The following is a 21,322-nucleotide window of genomic DNA, read 5'->3' as shown; positions in this document are numbered from 1 at the left end:
GGATGCTCCGGTCCTGGGTTTACGGTGTCGTTGTGTGCGACCGCGGCAGGGATTTAGCTCCCGGCATTTATAATCCTGAAAGAGTGAACCGATCGTATCCCTCAGTAGGTTCTCTTCGCCCTCAGCGTTCCAGGTATAATTTACTATTTTCTTAATTTCAAAACCATTCATGGAAATAATACTTTTTTATTTTTTATACAGAGAAAAATTCAGCTCGCTCACTATGTCTTATCTGCTCTCCATTTTTTATATTTCAGCAAACGTGCGACTGCCATTCTCTAAAAATGTCTGGGTGACATCCGATGTGCTCCTGCAGTGGGTGCGACGAAATTGGGGTCCGAACCGAGATGATGTTTGATACTTGCTGGTCCTGGACCAGACCCCAATCCGCAATACCGAAGCCACCCGCAAGGCCCTCAGGTCAAACGACACCGACGTGGTGTTTGTTCTGGGCGGCTGCCCATTGATAGTGCAGCCAGCTGACGTCAGCCAGCTGAAGCCATTCAAGGACAGCCTTTCGGAGACGTGGGCAAGCTTCATTCGAGCTGGTGCAGTGACGCCCAACGGCAACCTCAAGAAGCCCTCTCGAAAAGATGTTGTGAATTTTGTTTCGAAGGCTTCGGCGGACGTGAGCGAGGAAGTTCAAGCCCGCTCTTTCAAACGGTGCGGTATATCAAGAGCCCTCGATGAATGACAAGACGGCGAGCTTCATGAGCGGCTCGCTTCGGCGATCGCTCCTTCTGCTGCCCAGCCAACCACGTCGAACTCCGTGCGTGAGGGGGTGGTCGACCCTTTCTTTGACAGTGAGAGTGACTGTTCGTTCGACGGTATTAACGAAAAATGAATACAGTGCTAATAAACGCGTGTTCGTTCTTTGGCTGCGATACATTTCTCAACTTTTTTTACTGCACACCGAAAGTTTGCCCACGTCATGTTTTCCATAGATTTGCTCTCGATCTTACGTGGGCTATCTCCCGGGATGTTACGGTAGATAAATATCCAGTGTCTTTGCTGAACGGGAAAAAAATTGCCTGAAAACACAGGGCTGATTGGGAAAACGCATGTATATTTTCGTAAACCCATCACAGGAATAATGAAGTAGTCGCCAATGTGGTCCACAAAATGTGGAGTCTTGTTGAAAGAGCGTAAAGTTGACATTCGGCCAGGAAAAGGGGCTGGGCAGGTCGTCACCTACAAACTCATATGCGCCTTCCGCAGGGCTTTTCAGAAAAATGTATGGCAAAAGCTTCTTTTTTTTTTCGTTGGGGAAGAAAGTGCAATTACTGAATATTTTGTTAGTTAAATGCTGCGAATGCAACATTTCAAAGTCTATATATGATTAACCGTACAACCGAAAACTACTCACAATCAGCAAAATTCTGCGTTACTTTATTTATACTAAAAAAACGCTCTCAAGCTTGGACAGTGTTTTTGGTACTCAACCATTCGAGAGCGCCCTCTAGAGCTAAGAGAATTAGTATTTCCATTTTTTCACCCATCTGTTTGCAGGAGGGGTTTTATGTTGCACTTGCGTCAAAGAAAAGACATTCTTATTTAACTATAGCTGATATAGTCGTTTTTTTCAACGCTAAACTAAATACAGGCATAGCCAGGGATCTATGACTCTGCAACCTGTGCGGAGTAGACCTGTTGGCCTAGTATAATCGGTGCCACTTGTGCGTTGGTTCGTAGTGACTCCAACCTTGGATTCAACAAAATTGGTTGGATGCATTTCTAAAAACAAGATTATCGCAATAAACATTTTTCCAAACGTAAGATATGCCCATGAAGAATATTTAAAATATTGCACTTACTTGCGCAGGTTTCCAGACAGCGTTTTCGTGAAAGAAATCTGTTTGCATTGGTCTTACATGAAGAAGGCAGAAACTCTTCGCACTTCTTTGTTTTATAATTGTATCCAAAACGGGTTTTGTTAGTGTGACAATCCTTGCGATGTGCATGTAAAATTGGCAACTGACAAGGATCTGTTATGAATTCTGCAACGAAATATATTTTGAAACGAAGGTTGTTAAAGTGCGCACTTTTAATGCAGTATTTGGCTGTAATTGCAGAGTAGTCTAAGTCACCTAGTACACATTCAGGAATTTACGCATTCTTGCTGCAGTACCTTTTTGCTTTGCAACCAGTCACGAATTTTATTGAGTTCAGCATAGCGACACGCAACAAAATGATGGTCGCTGTACCTTGCCTGGCTTTTGCTTGATAGCGCAGCCGATCTACTGCGCGCGATTACAGTATGTGAGCAGGCGTACAGGAGGCGCTTCATCGCACCTCACTTAAGAGAGGAGAAAGAGGGCTGCCACGACGGGACACGCGAACGTATTTTATTGACCAATGAGAAATTAAAAAAAATTTTTGACCTTGCACTTTGTGAAGGATGACCTGTGAAGCTCGATGCAGTAGTGCACAAAACCAAACACATTTATTGTAATTTGCGAAGGAGCATACTTCCTAGCTAATTAGCCAAATGAACCTTTGAAGGATCCAAGCTTTGATTTTGCAGATAAACGTGGAACTGGCTTGTGTCCCTCTCGCGTCGTAAGCATGCTACTGTTTCTGTAAGGTAGGTGCAGATTGTTGCCTTAACTGTCCTAATAACCTTAAAGAATGATCTAACTTCACGTCTAGGCCAACCGAACTGCGTGAATTTCCATTTTTTAGCTCCATAGATCACTATACATGCTGTGCTACGTAGTGTGAACGTAGCCTAACACGCAAACCCAATCCGCTCTACCACTAAGGACTCTGCACCGGTCTCATTGGGCCTTTTACCGTCCACGTTTAAACCTCGCACCAGCTAAACGGACATGCCATATCTAAAAATGGTCATGAAACCACTAGCTGCGCGTGCACGCCTCTCCCCTCCCTCTCACTATTCTCCACTACAAACCGGCCCACTCATAACCCGGCAACCGGTCATGTGCGCGGGCTTACAAGTGACAGATGACTTCGAAAATCATCCCGTAGCCCTTGGCCGCTACTCGAAGAGCTGAACTTGAAGTGTTAATGGCAGCTCCAGCAGCTTTCTGTTGTTTTTGCGCCCACTCGCGGTTGTGTTTGGGCGAACGCTTGAATCCTTGCTTCTCATCCTCTAAACCAACGGCATGCATTCTTCCCATAATTATTTAACATCTGAAGCCCTTGTGCTCTATTTCCGCGTACAAACATGTGGCTGTCCGTTTTTCTCCCCCAACCTATGCATTATCTGTGTGTAAGATGTCTGTGTAACACATCAACCCAAACTCGAACCACTGAATTACGGACAACTGAATAACGGCATTGAGCCTGGTAATTCCGACATCTAAATGGCCCACCAGCACAACGGGCATTTCATTACTAGCGGCATGAAGCCTAGCTGTGCCCGCACGTCCTCCTTTTTCTACCCGCTAATCATGCACGCGCAAACCGACAAACGGTGATGGTGCATGCTTAGGCGTGAAAGACACGGGCAAAAAACTCGCTCGGAAGACTTTTCAAGTTGAAAAAAATATGGGCTCAAGCCTGCGTTCTAACTATGGAAGTTTCTCTTCCACTGGGAGGGACTCGGAGCTAATTGGCGGAATGAATTTGAGCAAAAACAGCGATGGTGGGTTTCGGTTGTTTTTGAGGGAAGCCCTTTAGTTGCCGTTTCCTGGCCTCTGTTTCCGTTTCCTGGACATAGAACTTTGCAGTAAAATAAGTTTCTTCCGTTAAAGCCGCGGTCTCATAATCAATAGCAGTTTAGAAGCGGGGTCTATTAAAATCTTCCAACCGCCGGTAGCCGCCCCTTTTACGCTACGATGGTGACTGACACACGAAAAGTACAATGTTCAGGAACAACAAAAGGTGATGAAGTTGGCGCTGATGAGACGAAATGTTAAGAGGGAGCGCAACCGACAAGGATTCAGAAAACGGAGTCTCGCGTGACTGAATGGCACCGCAGCAAGAGTTGAACAAGACAGAAATCATTCGAGCTGCTGTACAAACCGCCGAGAGGAAAGCGATCAACAGTATGCCACTGCTTCAAACGTAACATACAGTCCGCAACGCCCGTCACACCTACACAAGAGGCTTCACCCCTAGTGCCATATTTCGATTCCCTTCGTCAGCACGTTCTTTAGCACAATCTGTCGGCAAAATAGCTTTAAAAGCCCAACATTTTGGCGAATGCTCTGGAGTTCTCAGTGGGACGCAGACATCCTGCGAAAAAATTATGGTCAAATAAGAGAACTATACTTTTACGGGGAGGTTCGTTTGCTTCGTATAAGGAAATAGCCTAATAGTACAGTTGAACACTGTTTGTCTGCTGTCAACACATAAATTTCTACGGTAGGGGAGGCAGTATGATTGCAAGAAAAAGTTATAAATTTCGTTATTGAAATTTTCCCCGCGGAGAGAAATTGCGTTTCCATGCTTAGATAACAACAAAACTTTGTGAGTTTCATCTTTTGTGAGCAGTTTTAAAATAAATATTAAGGCGCCGCTGCTAAGCCAATGCTAGCCGCCGACACCAACACACTTGTCTTCTGCGATAAATGTATAGCCCTTCTTATTCTGAGTAGTATTGTGCTGGAAAAATCACACTAAAGTGGCAAATTATACCTAATCTCAAGCCACTAAAAAGCACTGCTGGTAGTCAGCTACCAGTGACAATCGTCTCATTTAGGAGTAAAGCCACAATTAATATAAGAAAAGTGTACTTTTCCGCAGAACGTTGAAAACAACGGCTGCAGTCGTCGGAAAAATTCATCTGTACGCATTAGGAGAAAAAGTTACAGGGAGGTTTCAGTCTAGTTTCGTGGCCTTTGAAGTATTAAAGTACTGGGCTAGACACAATAAACCCAACACAGCTAATGCAACGGCTATGATGCCGGGACGGAAGTTTGCAGCGTCGTACAGCAGTTGCCTTCGGCAATCCAGGAACGATTACTCATTTTCGATGCATTTCCAGAAGAAAGCAACGCAGACACCTTTGCCCTGGTGGTGGTGGCTAAATTTAAACAGCTGTTATCTCAGTTTCTGGAAAGGAAAAAGTACTTACTACGGTCTCCGATATTTAAGAAAAGCTGCCACAATAAGTGGCCTAAAAACAGGAATGAAGAAAACATGATGAACTTGTCACTGGGTTAGCTATATAGCCTAATGATGGTAATACGTCTCTAGAAAAACACACAAAATAATCAAAAAATACTCTCAAGGGTACATATTCTGGCTATTATTACAAAAATAGACATAACGTGGTAAGGCCGCACACGTGTTCCCTCTGCTGGAATAATGCAGAATTACGCGCAGGAACGTTTGTAATAAACAGCTACGATTTGCCTACATGCACCTCCTACGTCCACAAGATGGACAAATGTTGCAACCTAAAATGCTCTCCCCCAAGTTTGTTTTTGTACGAAAACGCCCCTTACCGAACCGCCGTGTGCGGAAACGTCTTGCACAGAGACACGCGAGTCCTAAAACACTCCTCTAGCGAAAGGTCCGTGCAGCGAAAAGTCCGTACCGAAAACGCTGTATCGAAATTTTTTGTGCGAAAAGTCGTAGACCCGTCTGCCTGTGGGCCCAGTAAGCGACCGTTGTTCCACCGAGGTAGATGTGCTTTGTCAGCCTCTACGCCACGGGTAGCATTCGCAGCACAGATGTGTTTGCTGACACAGAATGTAGGTGCCAATAAGGACATGAGTACAGCATGCTACACAACATCATAAGAGTTGACGTGGCGGACGAGACGCGTATATACCTCCAGAAGATGTCAAACTATAACTTCAAGATCAAGGAAGGCGATAGGGCAGCACAATCACAAACGTTGTACAAATACGAAATGCCACTGCTAGAACTAGACATTCATGCTACTCAGTGACCGCCAATGCCGCTATGAGAGATCAAAGGGGACCGCGCGTTACTCTTGGGTAGCGAGAAGGGGTCTGATGGCTTATCGACGAGTATCCTGATTGCTCCAAATGTAACGTCTGGGTTATTGGTAAGACGAGTTAAGCGGAAATAAAGATAGATCTGAAGAATGGTTATCCACTGGCATTTCCTCCCTACGTATTTCCTTTCGCGGACAAGGATTAAACGAAAAAGGTGACGGATGAACTAAAGCAAGCGGAACTCATTGTGTACTCCACTTCTATACATATCAGCCATGTTCTCCTGGTTCAAAAGAAACCGGAAGAACGGCGAAATTGTCTCAGTCATCATTCCCTGAACCGAATGAAGACAAAAAATAAGAGGATGCTGCCACTAATTGATTATCAGCCCAACTGCCTCCAAGCAAAGTGCTTCTTGAGGACCTTCGACTTTTTGTCTGGTTATTGAAAACGTTCATGTAAATGAAATTGGGATATAAGACAGCGTTCTTCACTCCTCACGGTGGCTAAGAATAAGTAGAAATGCAGTTTGCTTTGACCAGCGCCCCAGCGGTATTCCAACGCATGATCAACGACTCTGGGGCCCTGCGATACTCCATGACACTCACCAACATAGATGACATCTTGCACCCAACGACAACTGCAGACCAAGGAATCGCCCACCTCCGAAATAATTTAGAGTCTCTACGATGACGAAAACTGAGGTAACGGTTGAGTAAGTACTACTTCTTGCGAACTAGTCAACCACTGTGGTTAGGAGAGTGTTGAGAAATGGTAGAAACCCCAAAGTGCCAAACTTCGGCCTTTCGCCTAATTCCTGAAACCGGCAAATGTGCACGAGGATTGCCAATTCCTGGAAATGGCAGAGTGCTTACAGCGATTTGTCAAGAGGTTCGCTGTTATTTCAAGCCCCTGACGACATTTACTACTCAGGACAAAACCTGGGAGGGGGCTGTAAAGCAATTTCTGCTGTCAACGAGTCGATTAAGAGAGAATTAAAAAATTATAATTGTTCCTAATTTATTAGTCGATGCATAAACGGAAGGTTACACGGATGCCGTCAAAACTCTTCTGGGAGCTGCTCTCTTACAAGAGGCGGGGATCGGGGAACATATTCCCATCATGTATGCCACGCAATGGACCATATACTTTCAGTAGACGTGCACTTATACGTGCGGGCAACTTTGGCAGTTGTGTGGGCGCTGGAAAAGACTGCGTCCTTCCCAATTGAAATAAATTTCAAATAGGTGACTGACTGCAACGACATGCGATCAGCCATTACCAAATGAACACTTGTTCCTCGGATCGTGAGGTGGTGGTTTCGAGGGCAGGGGTTTAGCTTCGACATTGATTATCAAAATAGGATAACCATGGTGCAGTTTTACGCACTACTCCGCTAACCACACGACCCTTCCTAAGAGACGCACGTTTTTGGCGGTCTCCATATGCTAGCTGGGTACATGGAAGTGGAAGTCTACCTTGCTATCGCTCTTGCTAACCACCCCAGAATAGTGTCGCGGAACCGCAGGTTCAAAAAAAAAAACAATTCCTCACAAAAGTTAAGCGCGCACAAAAAAATTACACATCTTCCCGTGGGGCACCCTGATGAGGATGCGAAGCATCGTGACGGTTCCGTGTGAATTCATTGTGTTGCCGTTATGTTGAGTGATCTGGTTTTTACTAGCGCCAGAGGGAATTCCGCGTCCGGGCCCACACCGGTGGCAAAGGCACGCAAGTGGTGTTGTGTTACGGTGAGTAGGCAGGGGTGGTGGATAGACAAAACTATCTCCCTAGCGCTAAATCAACTTTTCCAATACCTCAAGTTTGCTCCAATAGTAAAAAAAAACTCTACCGGCATTATTGTTATGGCTGACATGAGGTGTATCTTCACGTCTTGACCCCTGACTTATTGTGCAAGAAATGCCGAAAAACACACACACACTTCAGGAAACGGATCACGCGAGCACAGTAAACTAACTGCAACTTTAATTGTATTCGAATAGATATATATGATGCTTACTAAGGAGCACATATAAATCACAAAATACTCAGGATAACAAGCTAGTTCACTCCACATTTCCTCCAACCTCCCTTAGGGCGGCCAGCAGTGAAATACAATTACTGAATGCCCCACAACGAAGCTACACGATATTGCTTCTCGATCTCCGTGTGCCCCTCTACCCCCACCCCCTCCCGACAGCTATTTGGTGTGGCGTATTCAGATTGGCGGCATAATGGGAACGCCTAGACGACCTTCCGAGTTTACGGAACTCTGATTTTGGGCACGCTTTGGGTTCCATGAACTTCGGGTAAACGGGCCTGCCACGGAAACACACCTCTAGGTTTCAATATGGTCAGTTCTTAACGGCGGACGTGTGCTCTTTTAATGTGGTCGTCGAACATGTGGCTGTTCGCTGGAGGGCGATTCGCAGCACAGGCATATACATTACACGGGCCACTGTCGCACCCTCTATTTTCTTTATTTGTAAAACACACTTCCCAACTCGGCGTCAGCGTCTTATGAAGCCAATTGCCCACCATGAGGCACAGCTTGTTTCGTGTAGACATGCTGAGAACACAGTTATGCCACAAAACGGGTAGCAACCTTCTTCAGCCTATAAGACACGTAATGGACGTAAGGGAGCACCACCGGGCTGCCTTGTCCCGCAGAAGCGGGAGCACCACCATAATCGTTACGGTTGCCTTTAAGCTTCTCGGAATATTTCACAGGCAACCAAAATTATTCGATTGCAGTATCCCACGTTCCTTAGCCTACCCAACTAGCCTGCAACGGTCGAACCTACAGTGTGGTGGTATGACTTACTCAAAGGGACCAAATGGACGACACTGCAATTGTATTGCCCGCAGTCTTCCAGTGAACAAAACCATTGCTTAGGAAGGGCGTCTCCAATCTTGGTTTATGTATCCGGCACGCATGATCATCCTGGAACTGGATTTACATTTCTGAAATAACCTTATTCTGTATGGATGTTCACGGCGATGATGAACGGAGGAGCGGAGACAGGGAGAGTGAGTAGTGTTTTCGCTGGTGGTATTTGGTTTATGTGTCTGTTTTAACAAGCAGCCTAAATATTTTTCGCCAGTTTCAATAAAAACTGTACAATATCGCCGGCCGCCGAGTCGGTCGCTCCTATTCTGGAGTGTGTGGCTTCTTGCGCAGCTTTCGCACTTTGAACCAATAGCACATTTTAAATGCGCAGCATTTCTTAGGCTCGCCTTGTCCTGCGTCGATGATGGCGGCGCCGTCCACACGCTCACTGTGCATGCGCAACTCTCCTCCTTACACCAACAGCTCCGCGATACTACACTATATAAAAAAGAAATAGGGGCGCCCGCTTATGCTCCCACGACTCTCTTGCCGCAACGGGAGGTACGCGGTGCTCTTCCCACTACGCTACAAATCTGGGACAGGAGCAAGTGCTACGAACGCGCCTTATGTCCTTGACTCATTCAAACTACGTCAAGAAGATACTGATACAACAAAGGTACGCGAAGCTGAACGTCAACGGAAACGACGAACTGAAAACTTTAGAGGGGGATGCTGAATTTCCCGTGGGAAAGCTGTGGCGGGAAGCGCCACGTGCCTGGCAGCTCAACCAGCCCCGTCCGCAGCGCCTCTCATGCTGATTGTGGCAGGATGCCCCTATTGATTGGCCAACCAAAGAATCCATCACGAGATAGTTTCGCGTTCAACCACCATCGTCATCTTCCCGTAGGGGAACCGCCGAAGAAAAAGAAGAACGAGAAGACAAAGCTGCGAAGATGAGGGCGTGTACATTGCTCTCAGCCGGTGCACCAATGTCAACAACCTTTACCTCACCAAAGCTGACGCAGACTACCGGTTCTACCACAGAGACAACATCGACAAGAACATGATGGACGAGTTTCGGCGCCTCGAGAACCACCGCCTACTCACCGTAACACACCACCACTTGCGTGCCTTTGCCACCTGTGTGGACCCGGACGCGGAATTCCCTCTGGCGCTAGTAAAAACCAGATCACTCAACATAACAGCAACACAATGGAACCACACGGAACCGCCACGATGCTTCGCATCCTCATCAGGGTTCCCCACGGAAACATGGTCTAATTTTTTTCAGTTTATTATAATTTAGCACCCCTGATAGAGGGCTGACGTTCAATTAAAGCACGCCAGAAAGTATTGACTATTTTTTGTGCACTGAGCACAGCCATCCAGAAACAACGATTACTTCACAAAGATACCCAAGGTCATTAAAAATGATTTCCTCTCTTGGTGGGTTAATTAATTAAACCTGCAGTTTCGCTGTATCTTGTCTGCTTCTTACCTCGACCCTGTTTGCTTACTATTATTGCAGAGGTCAAAACAACCAGAATTTAGGGCAATATTTCGTCGTGTCTTGTACAGGCAAATTGTTTGGTTGCCTTGATTCTAAATTGGTCTCAGGATTTTAAATCGGAAGTATTTATAGTGCCATGCGTTGGTTTTATACCTTCGTTTTCATAGAGACAGGTACTGAATAATTTGTGAACATTATTGCAATGTTACCTTCGTGGAACTAAAAATATTGGCTGGTGATTACGATACTTCCTAATGACTCAGCAGCAGTGCGCTGAGGCAGAAGTAAGTTGTGGGTTCTATGGATGGCAGCGATGGTGATCCTCAGCGGCGCCGGCGCGCAGTGCTTCTCAGGAAGGGACCACGAACAGCGTCTTAAGCCAGCGGACATCCTAGTCACACTCACGCCCCCCTCGCCTTTTCGCCAAGAGTCGTACCGTCTAGCGCCTCATGCGTGCCTTATGCGCCTCATGTACCCCCCCCCCCCCCCACACACACACACTTTCGGAGAGCGCTAGCTCACGCCCCCAGGCCTACCCGCCGTCCCCTCCCCCTTTCAATTTAGCGACAATCTCCCCAGTCACTTTATTTCCTCACTCGCTTTTTCTTTCACTCGTCCGTCCTGCAATCGTTCCCTCGGTTGCGGCGGCGACGCGGCTCAGCCCACGGACGGCCGCCAAGGGGCTCTATCCTAAAACGCGGAATAAGTGCCAAGCTAAATTTTATAGGTGTGCAGTATCGTTCTCTAGTGTTGCGGTTAATACATAAATGCTCCAACATGGGGAAACGACATCCCGTAACAAGAGCACGTGTTTGTATATGCTAAGCAGTTCCGTTGATGCTATTTCAGCACCTTTTTGTATCATTACTGGAAATTCTTGGTGTTAAGCAACTTAGGGTGCTTTGCGGATGGCAGGTTTTTTTGAGTAACTAAGGTAAAATATAAATGCTCGCCCACGAATGGAACAGTGGTTTACAGTTATTTAGGCTACAAGAACACATCGCACTGCATGTATAACTATCACTTCACTAATTAATAACTCATCCTTGCCAGCACATAAACAATGCCAAAATAAACACTTCAAATTTTGCCTTGTACTTTTGCCAAAATTGACTATGACATCACCTTGCCATGTGCAACGAGGAGAAATGAAGTAAAAGAACAATTTGTAGACTTGTGTAAATATCTTACCAAAACACTTGTTAATGCAGATATGTTTTGACTTAAATATGTTTAAACCATTTCGGCACTGTCCCTTTTTGTAGAGTTCGCATTTTCGATTTGATGAATTAAACCAGGTTTCACCTTGCTGTGCTTGGTCTTTTTTCGAGCATGTAGTGTCGTGCGTGATAATTCCGCAATATCCATAATCGGGATCTGCAAAACGGTATAAGGATATTGTATCTTCACAAGTTGAGTTCGCTGCAAAGCTCATTGGCAATGCGTCTTTTATTTCGAAACAGAAACAAAAAAAATATAACCTACTTTTGCACGTTTCTTCGCATTCAACCTTTGAGACAAACTGATTTTGGTTTCCTTTGCAACCTCCGTAAATGAAAGTATCCCAGTCTCGTCTCGAATAGTTGTAGAAATACATTGGAAATGAAGCTCTGCACCTTCCAACTTTTGCGCCCAGTTTACAGAAATCCGGCATATGGTGTCGGTAAGTGGAGTAGTCTGAAAAATAAAGTAAACTTTAGGTTGTTTTCCACCCTCCAGAAAAGCTTCGTGCGATGCCATTAGCGCTCAGTTTCAGGAAAACAATTTACAGCAGTATTTGTGAAAGCGAATGAAAAGCGGTGAAGCAATCATTGCAATTGTTCTTGAGTCATTAGAAAATACACCCAAACTATATATTATATAGGTGTTTCTTTTAATGACCAAATTGGAAAAGCAATTCGTATTTTTTTCTAGAAATGTATAAAGTAGCGACAGATTGTTAGCTGTCCGAAGATTTAAATGAGCGCCTATAGACTCACGTAAATGAAAAGCACTGCGAAAAAACTAGTAGTATTGATGGAATACTTGGGTGAAAAGGACTTACTGCTATCTACTAGAAAAATAGCATAGTGCAAACTCGTTTCGATAGTTGTACGACTAGGCCCCATTCTCGCATCTTTCTTTGCGTAACGCTTCAGCGAACTTTTCAACTCAAAATTTATCATAATAGGCAAAGTAAATCGAATCAAGCTTTGGCGAAGAACGTGTCGTATTATAACTTGAAAAGACAACACAAATTGCCGCTGAAATTCTTTATTTAGCTGTCGGCTCATAAGAACACTGTAGGTCACAAAAAATGTTGTCTGGACATAAGAACAAGTAAACCTTATAGCAACCTCCTGCATTGTGAGAGCGTTTGTGAACGTGATTTCCGGGCAACCCGGCGTAATACGTATACCTAAATCCTGGTAGACAGCTTTCCTAGTATTTAACTCGGTTTCTAGATTACAAATGCCATTTTGCGTGTTTGTTATATTCTGCGGCTGGGTATGCAAAAAAATTCCTATTATTACCCATTTAAAATCATAATATTATGTTGGCCGTACTTGCAGCAACGGTTTCGGCATTGCCTGGCAACGTTGTTGACGACGCTGGGCAGGTAGATGTTTTTTGCTTGACTTTAAAAGCTTTACAAAATTGATCAAAAAGCAAGGTACTGTGTGACCTTACGGTGATCGGTGTTTCCAAGTATTTGGTTATTTGGGTGCGTAAATACTTAAGCGATAGGGCGCATTTTGTTGATGTTGGGGACGGTGTTTCTGATTGGCTGTCCGTTTCATGAGAAATGTCTCGGAGCAGCATGAAGGGGCACTTCTTTTAAGTTGCTTCAATGATTTGACTCAATTGGTTTAAGGTTCTGTTTCAGTAAATATTTCACTGATGATTGTATTTTGTATATGGATGTTTTTTCGCAAAGGCCTCAGGCTGTGCTCTAGGAAGCTTTAGACAGTGTCACAGACTGGTCCGAGGATTGAAATATACAAATTAGGTAGCATAGAAGAGCACTTCTAAGAATTGCGCGCAAAAACTATCCAGCGTTTTTCAGTGCAGCCTTTATGGCAGCTCAATTTTGGAAAAGTTATCCTAATGCTTTGAGCATCACTTTGACCAACATATTTCTGAATTAATTGGATCACCCTTTAAAAAGCTTTTTGTTATGGCTAAAGCTAAAGCGTTCTTCGAATAATGTAATCTCATTCCCTATGAGAGTTTCAGCAGATTTAAACTTGAATATGCTTGCGTGGCGATGGACCCGCCAAATAAAAAGATGTTAACCAGCTTGATGGGCTCAAAGAAAGTTCGTTTCATTTGTGGCAAATATAAATTGCAAGAGTTCCCCACGCAGCGCACGACTGATAATTACATAGCCACCCTACAAACACAAAGGAAATTAAAGCGTCTATTGCTTTTCCTCAAATGTACTGTCTAAGCTCTTCGTTACCTTGACCTAAATCGCCCAAGCCAGCAACACGGAGAAGATTGTTTTATGCCCAAGAGCATGCTCGAGAGAATATTTTAGGAAAGACTGAGTTATTTCAAAATAGCTTTCTTTCACGTTCCATGGGGGATTGGAATGCATTTGCCGAGTCAATTCTAGCAGCTAAAAATTTGTTGCAGCATTAGAGCGCACTTGTCTTGTTTAACCAATAGTATTGCCATAATATAGATGTTCTCATCTATTCATCAGTAAGTACGTAAGATAGATGTCACAGTGTGTTATACTTCGTTATATAAATTTCTATGTGATCGTTGCCGTTTGCGGCAAAGTGCTACTGCCGTTTGCGCACTATGTAACTGAAACCCTCCCTAAAACACACGGAAAGTTTTTGCAGCGAAGCGGTCATGCATTTGTTTCCAGCATATAGATGTATGTGCAGACCGAGTGGGTATACCGGAAAACTTCAAGTGCTGATACAGCTAACAAAAGGTAGTTTACACGCTGCACTCATTTATGGTGTCGCCGATTTCATCAAAACTACTTAGTATATAGGCCTCCTGCGCGGCCCAGGGGGCGCTGCGCAAGCGGCTTCCGGCTAGTACTTCCGGGTAGTACAAAGCTGCACGGGTCCCATAGGATCCCTTGTTGACAGAAGGAAAATGAGCTCGATGCTCCCGATTGTTTTGCGACGTGGTCACCAGCCCATCCCCGACGCGTCCGATCTATTCCGGTGATCAACTTGGCATTAGGGGGAAAAGGTTTGCAGCGCTAAATACGTTCACAGCGCCGACGCAAGTGCCGAGACCGTGACGGCGCTCTGCCACTCGCAGGTTCACCGATGGATGGTCGTATGAGGTGAGATTTGAAGTGAAACTTCTAGTTTAAACTAATACTCTAAGTGACAAAGACTTCTAAAAAACAGCCGATCAACAAAGAAGAGCGATGGTTGCGCTTCAGCGAGTCCGGCGGACTGCAGGCTCGTCTGCTGCGATGGGCCGCTCTTTGCGTACCTGCGCGCTTTTCGTGCACATTCATTAAACAGTGCTCGTTTGCGTCGCCGTTACGAACACATGGTGCAGCGTTAGCTTGCAGTTTTGTTGCGTGTCTCAGAGGCAAAGTGCAGCGACCGTCAGAAGCGTGAAATCTGTTTTGCGATTCCGAAATTAGTGGCCGCAAAATAAAGTGGTCGGGTGAACTGAGAGGCCGCTCGCTTTCCTTGTTTGCTCTCACTTTACTTAATTACGCTCTTGCAGCATACATTCCCAGTTCGCACTTAATAAACTAGAATGAGGGTCAGCAGAGTGTTTTAAGTGTAGGGCCGAGTTGCATGCAGCCGACAGAGTGGAGGGGTGGACGGCCAATCGGGTGGGAAGAGGATGGGGGCTTTGAATAGAAAAAGAAAAAAATTCAGTGATTTTCCAATAACATTTGACAATAATCTCCCGAAGTGTGAAGATGGGGGAGGGGGAGGGGGCAATTCAACTGGAAGCCACCAATTCTCTGTTCTTGTCTGGCTGTCGAACTCCATTTGAGTTCAAAACTGGCGTGTCGACGTTCAGATTGTTAGCGACGACCGCTGCATTAGCAGTTAACCAACACAGTCAGTGAGGATTGTACGTAAATATTCGGGTCCCCGCGCCGTGCTTGCGGCTGCGTTATGTTATGCAGAAGTACACATCTATGCAGGCACCGGGCTTCGTTGCTTGTTTTGCGTCCTTGAATAGCGCTTAATTCGTTTATTGGAGGCTATTGCCTCACTTTCTCGTTAATATACATGTACCGTGCCGTTCGTAAATCGTGCGGCGTAAAACGTTACGCAAGAATCATTTAGTTTGCGAAAATACCAAAACAAAATTTCCGTTCGTTTTCAAGGCGGTGCCAGGCAAGCAGTGTCAGCTGAATCGGCTGCGCAATTCTTGCGATCGCTTGCATGCTCCCGCTGAAGCAACCTTTTGTCGCCAAACTCCAGCGCAGGAGGCCTATACGGCACCAAGCGCACTAATGTCGAGGCGTGCGCCTCTAAAAGCTTCGCCGCATCATTTGCACTCGGCGCCCGTGATGCCAATGGGAGCGTGTCACAGATGCAAGACACTCTTCTTTTACCCCCGGAGTGTTGTTCGAATAGCCCTACAGACACGTATGCAGAACAAAGATACTCTAAACTACCTTACCATCATCATATCAACAACCTAATTAGGTCCCCTGCAGAACGAAAGCCTCTCCCTTCAACCTACAACCGCTCAGGTCCTGAGCCACTTGATGGAATATTTTTACTCCGACTTCCTCATTTCTACCGTCCATCGACTTACTGGACGCCCTCTTCTTCTACGACTGCCTCTGGATATCTCCTCCGGTGACCTGCTTGTCCACCGCATGTCGTCGCGCTCATTTCAACAAGTTAATCAATCAAAACTAATTCATCTGTGTCGCTTTGCTGATGACGTAATTTCTATCACATCTCCGTCGTCTTCCCAGTCAACGTACTCGTGTGGTAGGGATTTGTGCCGGTTTTGAATCCACTGGACGACCAATAAATGTTTTCGCGGGTTTGTTTTTCCCTTACCTATAGTTTTTAATTGAGTAGTTGATGTAGCCTCCTTTCCCAAACATGAAGTAATGACCCACATAAGGTGCCTAAGGCAATCGAGTTTATGCGTTTAACGTGTAGGATGTATTTGTTTTGCTTGCTAGGGATAATCACATAAAGAGTTCCGCAGGATCTCAGTGATAGAATTAACACAACTTGATGTACTCTCACATACTCCCTCTGAGTTGATATTGATCCATTTGCGGCCGGTTTGGTATTTGGATCGTTCCTCCAGGTACTGCGTAAGACCTCCAAATCAAGCTTAGTGATCGATGACGGTGAATTCCCGAATTTTACTTTACACGGTAACCAGCGACTCTTGTTGTATCTTTTGTGGCAAAAAATAATTGTATGCTTATTATTTCTGCAACAATAATATAAAAAGAATATTGTTAAATTGATTTTGTAAAGAACAGCGACAGTTGTACAATATATTAAGGTATGTGTGGTCAAGGGAATAATTTGGAAAACTTTGGTCGAATTTTTTTCCTATGCAACATACTGTCCTAATTCATAACACTTCACTTTAAAACAAGGCTTTATCTGTTTACTACTTTCCCTCCAACGACAAACTTTCCGGGCAGATGGAAACTCCGCTTGTTTGCCGCACGAACGGGAGATGTTCTTGCAGTAGTTGGTGGACAGCTTTTGCCCGACGTCAAAAATCTAATCGAATGAAAAATCTGCTTCACCTAACAACTGTGTGTCCAGGGCATGGAGCTCTTAAATATGGTATGTTTCGCCTGATGCTTCCCCGTCGTTATTTTGTGTATCCTCAGCCGTCCGGAAAGCATGTACCTCAGAGGATGCACAATCTTCTTTTTAAGCGCGACATATATGCAAGAGGCATTCATTGGTTTTAAGTTACTATTACTGACTATATTTATGCCTCACGAAGAAAGTTCAGCACGATCAGTTTGAACTTGTCCTTATATGGCCAGGCACCAAAAAAATTACACCATCTTCAGGTGGGAAACCCTGATGAGGATGCGAAGCATCGTGGCGGTTCCGTGTGGTTCCGTTGTGGGGCCGTTATGTTGAGTGATCTGGTTTTTACTAGCGCCAGAGGAAATTCCGCGTCCGGGACCACACCGGTGGCAAAGGCACGCAAGTGGTGTTGTGTTACGGTGAGCAGGCGGTGGTTCTCGAGGCGCTGAAACTCGTCCATCATGTTCTTGTCGATGTTGTCTCTGTGGTAGAATCGGTAGTCTCCGTCAGCTTTGGTGAGGTAAAGGTTGTTGACATTGGTGCACCGGCTGAGAGCAATGTACACGCCCTCCTCTTCGCAGCTTTGTCTTCTCGTTCTTCTTCTTCTTCGACGGTTCCCGTACGGGAAGATGACGACGGTGGTTGAACGCGAACCTATCTCGTGATGGATTCTTTGGTTGACCAATCCCTAGGGGCATCCTGCCACAATCAGCATGAGAGGCGCTGCGGACGGGGCTGGTTGAGCTGCCAGGTACGTGGCGCTTCCGCCCACAGCTTTCCCACGGGAAATTCAGCATCCCCCTCTAAAGTTTTCAGTTCGTCGTTTCCGTTGACGTTCAGCTTCGCGTGCCTTCGATGTATCAGTATCTTCTTGACGTAGTTTGAATGAGTCAAGGACATAAGGCGCGTTCGTAGAATTTGCTCCTTTCCCGGATTGGTAGCGTAGTGGGAAGAGCACCGCGTACCTCCCGTTGCGGCCAGAGAGTCGTGGGATCGAAACCGGGCTCCGCTAACTATTTCTTTTTTTTATAGTGTAGTATCTCGGAGCTGTGGGTGTAAGCAGGAGAGTTGCGGATGCGCTGTGAGCGTGTGGACGGCGCCGCCATCAGCGACCCAGGACAAGGCGCCTAAGAAATGCTCCGCATTTAAAAAAAGTCATTGTTCCGCGTAGGACGAAAACCCCACAAGCGAAAACATAAACACATGCAAAAAAACTGGTAGGAGAGCAATTCAATGTATGGGGGATTGAGCACAAAAGGGTCTCCCTCGCATAGGATTCGCACGCAGCGAAATACAGCTTGACTCATGGACGAAGAGATAATGACGTTGGATGGATGGGGCGGCAGCGGTATGCATGCGGCAGAGCCAGCGTGGAATTAAAAACCCTGGCCCTCGGTTACAGCAAAATGGGTAGGCTAAACGTACAACGTACTACCGAAAAGCATGCAACTTCAGACCAGCAACGCCGTGCGCAGCGTAGGAGTGTGCTGGGAAACATTGTCTTCGTACTCTACAAACAGAAAAAATACCGAAGCGATAAGAAATAGAGTATTAGAAGAAATGGAGATACAAGTTGTCGTAGCGTAATTATCGAGCTACGAACTATTGTACACAAGTAATACAAATATCACAATCTCCGTGAACAATTAAATTGCCTCAACCACAAGTCTCACACCATTACCGATTGAGCATAATGGGGAGGACATTGCTGGAAATTGACACAAATATTTCAGTACTGTCATAGTAGGCGTATGTCTTGTAATCTTGTAAAACACCGAAGTTATTATGACTACATGATTGCTGCATTAACAGACGAACCCATCTGCCTTTCTACCGACTATTGCATGACTAGCGATGTTTGTGTACCAACGTTCTTTAGCTTACGTTAAGCAACACCTGCTCTTTCAAGGATTTCTGTTTACGCCGAACATAATGTCATCCACAATTTTGATGTTTTACTTATTTTAATATGTTTTCCTTAGTAGAAAAATTGCACAATATTAGGTTTTGGGCCTACTCACAAAGAATGCATCTGATAAGAAAGTGTGATATTGTTGATTTTGTTCCCTTGGAAAAGATCATAAAGTTACCACGACTTCTTTATGACGGCACAAAGTGGTGTCAAACGACTCGATGACAATGAAATGCAGTGTCGTTTTGGATTTTTTGCTGTGCGGGATGTTTTTCTCAGAATATTTTCTAGGTTCAACGCCAGACATCTACGCTCCAACGGCCGATTGTTCGGATAATAGCAGTTGGCAGTAAACAAAGCTTTCAAAATTGTGTTTTATTTGGTGTTTCGTACCAATCGATCTCATACCAAAAATTGCTCTGTGTACAGGATTACAACGTGCGGAACAACCAAGCTAGCTTTTCAAACAATTTGAATATATCACTGCCATTTTACACTGTGAAGCCGGTTACTCATCGCAGACGAGCTTGTTGGGATATCACACGGGTGATATCATGGCCTGTGCATATCAACTTTTGTGTCTTGGATCAAAGCACAGTCTGTCGAACCCTTTCCAGTTCGAGGCGATATTAGATAAAGCAGACAGGCTGTAGGGCACGTTCCGGGCACACTATGAATGCTTCCACAGTGGTCGCTTTGCTGCTTGGGAAATTGTCTTATTTTCTCTTTGCATCATCGATTGTCGCTGACATGCACTACGCCGCATTATTATCGGTTCGCACCTGCGAATGCAATTGTGTCGCTACTAAGCGGCTTTTTACCAACCCCATTTTTGTTTGAGTAGGTTTCACCATACGTCCAAAATGTGCCAAAGCCACCTTGCACAACAATGCTTGCATGAATCTTCCTTATGTCGACTGCCCTTCTACACACAAATGTATTGCCGTGATTGCGCTTATTTTGTAGCAATAAAAATCTATTCTTTATCAAAATATCAAGGCACGAGGAACCTATCGCTGTGCGCCTAATAAGCTGGTTTACAAGATTCCGTATCTCCACAGCAAGGCCCACTAAAAACAGAGAACCACAGATGCTTGCAATAACCCTTGCCTTTCGGAATAATGCCTTGTCTTTCGGAATACGATTCCTAGCCACTATCTCCTGCTTCTATTTTACCATTTTCCTCGTCTTACGACCGAAGAAATTTCACCGAAAACTACAAACATTTATCGACAACATAACACAGAAATAACGTACTCTATTCTATGGCACACTCAATGTGTTAGAATCGGTGTTTTGCATCACATCCTCCACGTGCCTTGACGCCCGTAAAGTCAGCCTTCGTTTTCCGTAGCTGCGCATGTGCGACTTGACTTCCTTGGTGCATGCAGGCCACCGTGACTCCATATCCTGCCGCCACATTCTTGAGCCCGTGTAAAAGTGTGTGACCGTATGTAATGATGTGTCTGCATGCTGCTTTTGTTTTTACTTTCTCAGGCTTTGACGATCCTTCCGCGGATGAAACCTACTGGGCTGTATAGCAGGCCCGCATGAGTGTGTGATCTGGTCGCACACATTACAACCGCAACATCAGCTATGTGAGGAACGCCAACATGGTATTTCGGCTTGACTCTGCAACCGCTTCCTTTTCAAAGCACCTCCATTACTACTATTAAAAATTCTTCAGTGCAAGATTTCAAAACCAGTAACACTTTTCTATAGGGACCAGGTAGCTGGACGGGTGGCGCCACCACACAGCGTTCCCCTCGTCAGTGGAATGAGCCAGCGCATTGGACTACACGGCCTCACGTTGTTTTTGTGGTGTTTGCTGGCATTGTCAGCAGACGTGTGAGATGAAACGAAGTCCAGACAGATGTGTTGGGTTTTTAGATGCAGTAATGACTACGTAAATTTGTCGGGCGCGTTTAAAGTTCGGTATCGGCTGCAATGAGATGAGCGCTTTTTGCAGCGATCTGCGCTTGGCCCCACCCGCTCTGAGTACGAATAAAACTGCTATTATTAGTATTAGTTTCTTCTTAAATGAACTAACTTTTACGCAAACGTAATAGATGCTTGTAAGGTTGGGTAAGGGCTACCTTGACACAAGCGCTTTTTGCAGCGCTCTGCGCCTGGCTCCGCGCTATCTGAGTAGGAATAAAAGTATTAGCAATATTAGAATTTATTTCTATCACTTTAAATTATCTTCACTGGTTTCAATGACTACGGTTTCCACGCCAGCCTTAGCGCTGGGATACCTCGGTACGTGTGCTTTGAATAGAAAGGCACCTGCATGTGAGATGGATTACCATGCAGCCGTAGAAATGTTGCGGTAGTTTACACTTTCTGTAACCATGAGCTTTGTAACTTCGGTTTTGGTGAGCGGCAATGTGACAGCACGGGAGCCTGAAAGCCGAAGTGGATATCCCACGTTTGTTGTGGTCATTTTATGAAGAGCCAAAGTTA

The sequence above is a fragment of the Haemaphysalis longicornis genome, unplaced genomic scaffold, assembly GCF_048455015.1.
Source record: "Haemaphysalis longicornis isolate Haplotype H1 unplaced genomic scaffold, Haemaphysalis longicornis Haplotype H1 scaffold_8, whole genome shotgun sequence".
Lineage (NCBI taxonomy): Eukaryota > Metazoa > Arthropoda > Arachnida > Ixodida > Ixodidae > Haemaphysalis > Haemaphysalis longicornis.
The sequence above is the reverse complement of the archived record's forward strand: the minus strand, read 5'-3'. Positions refer to the sequence as shown.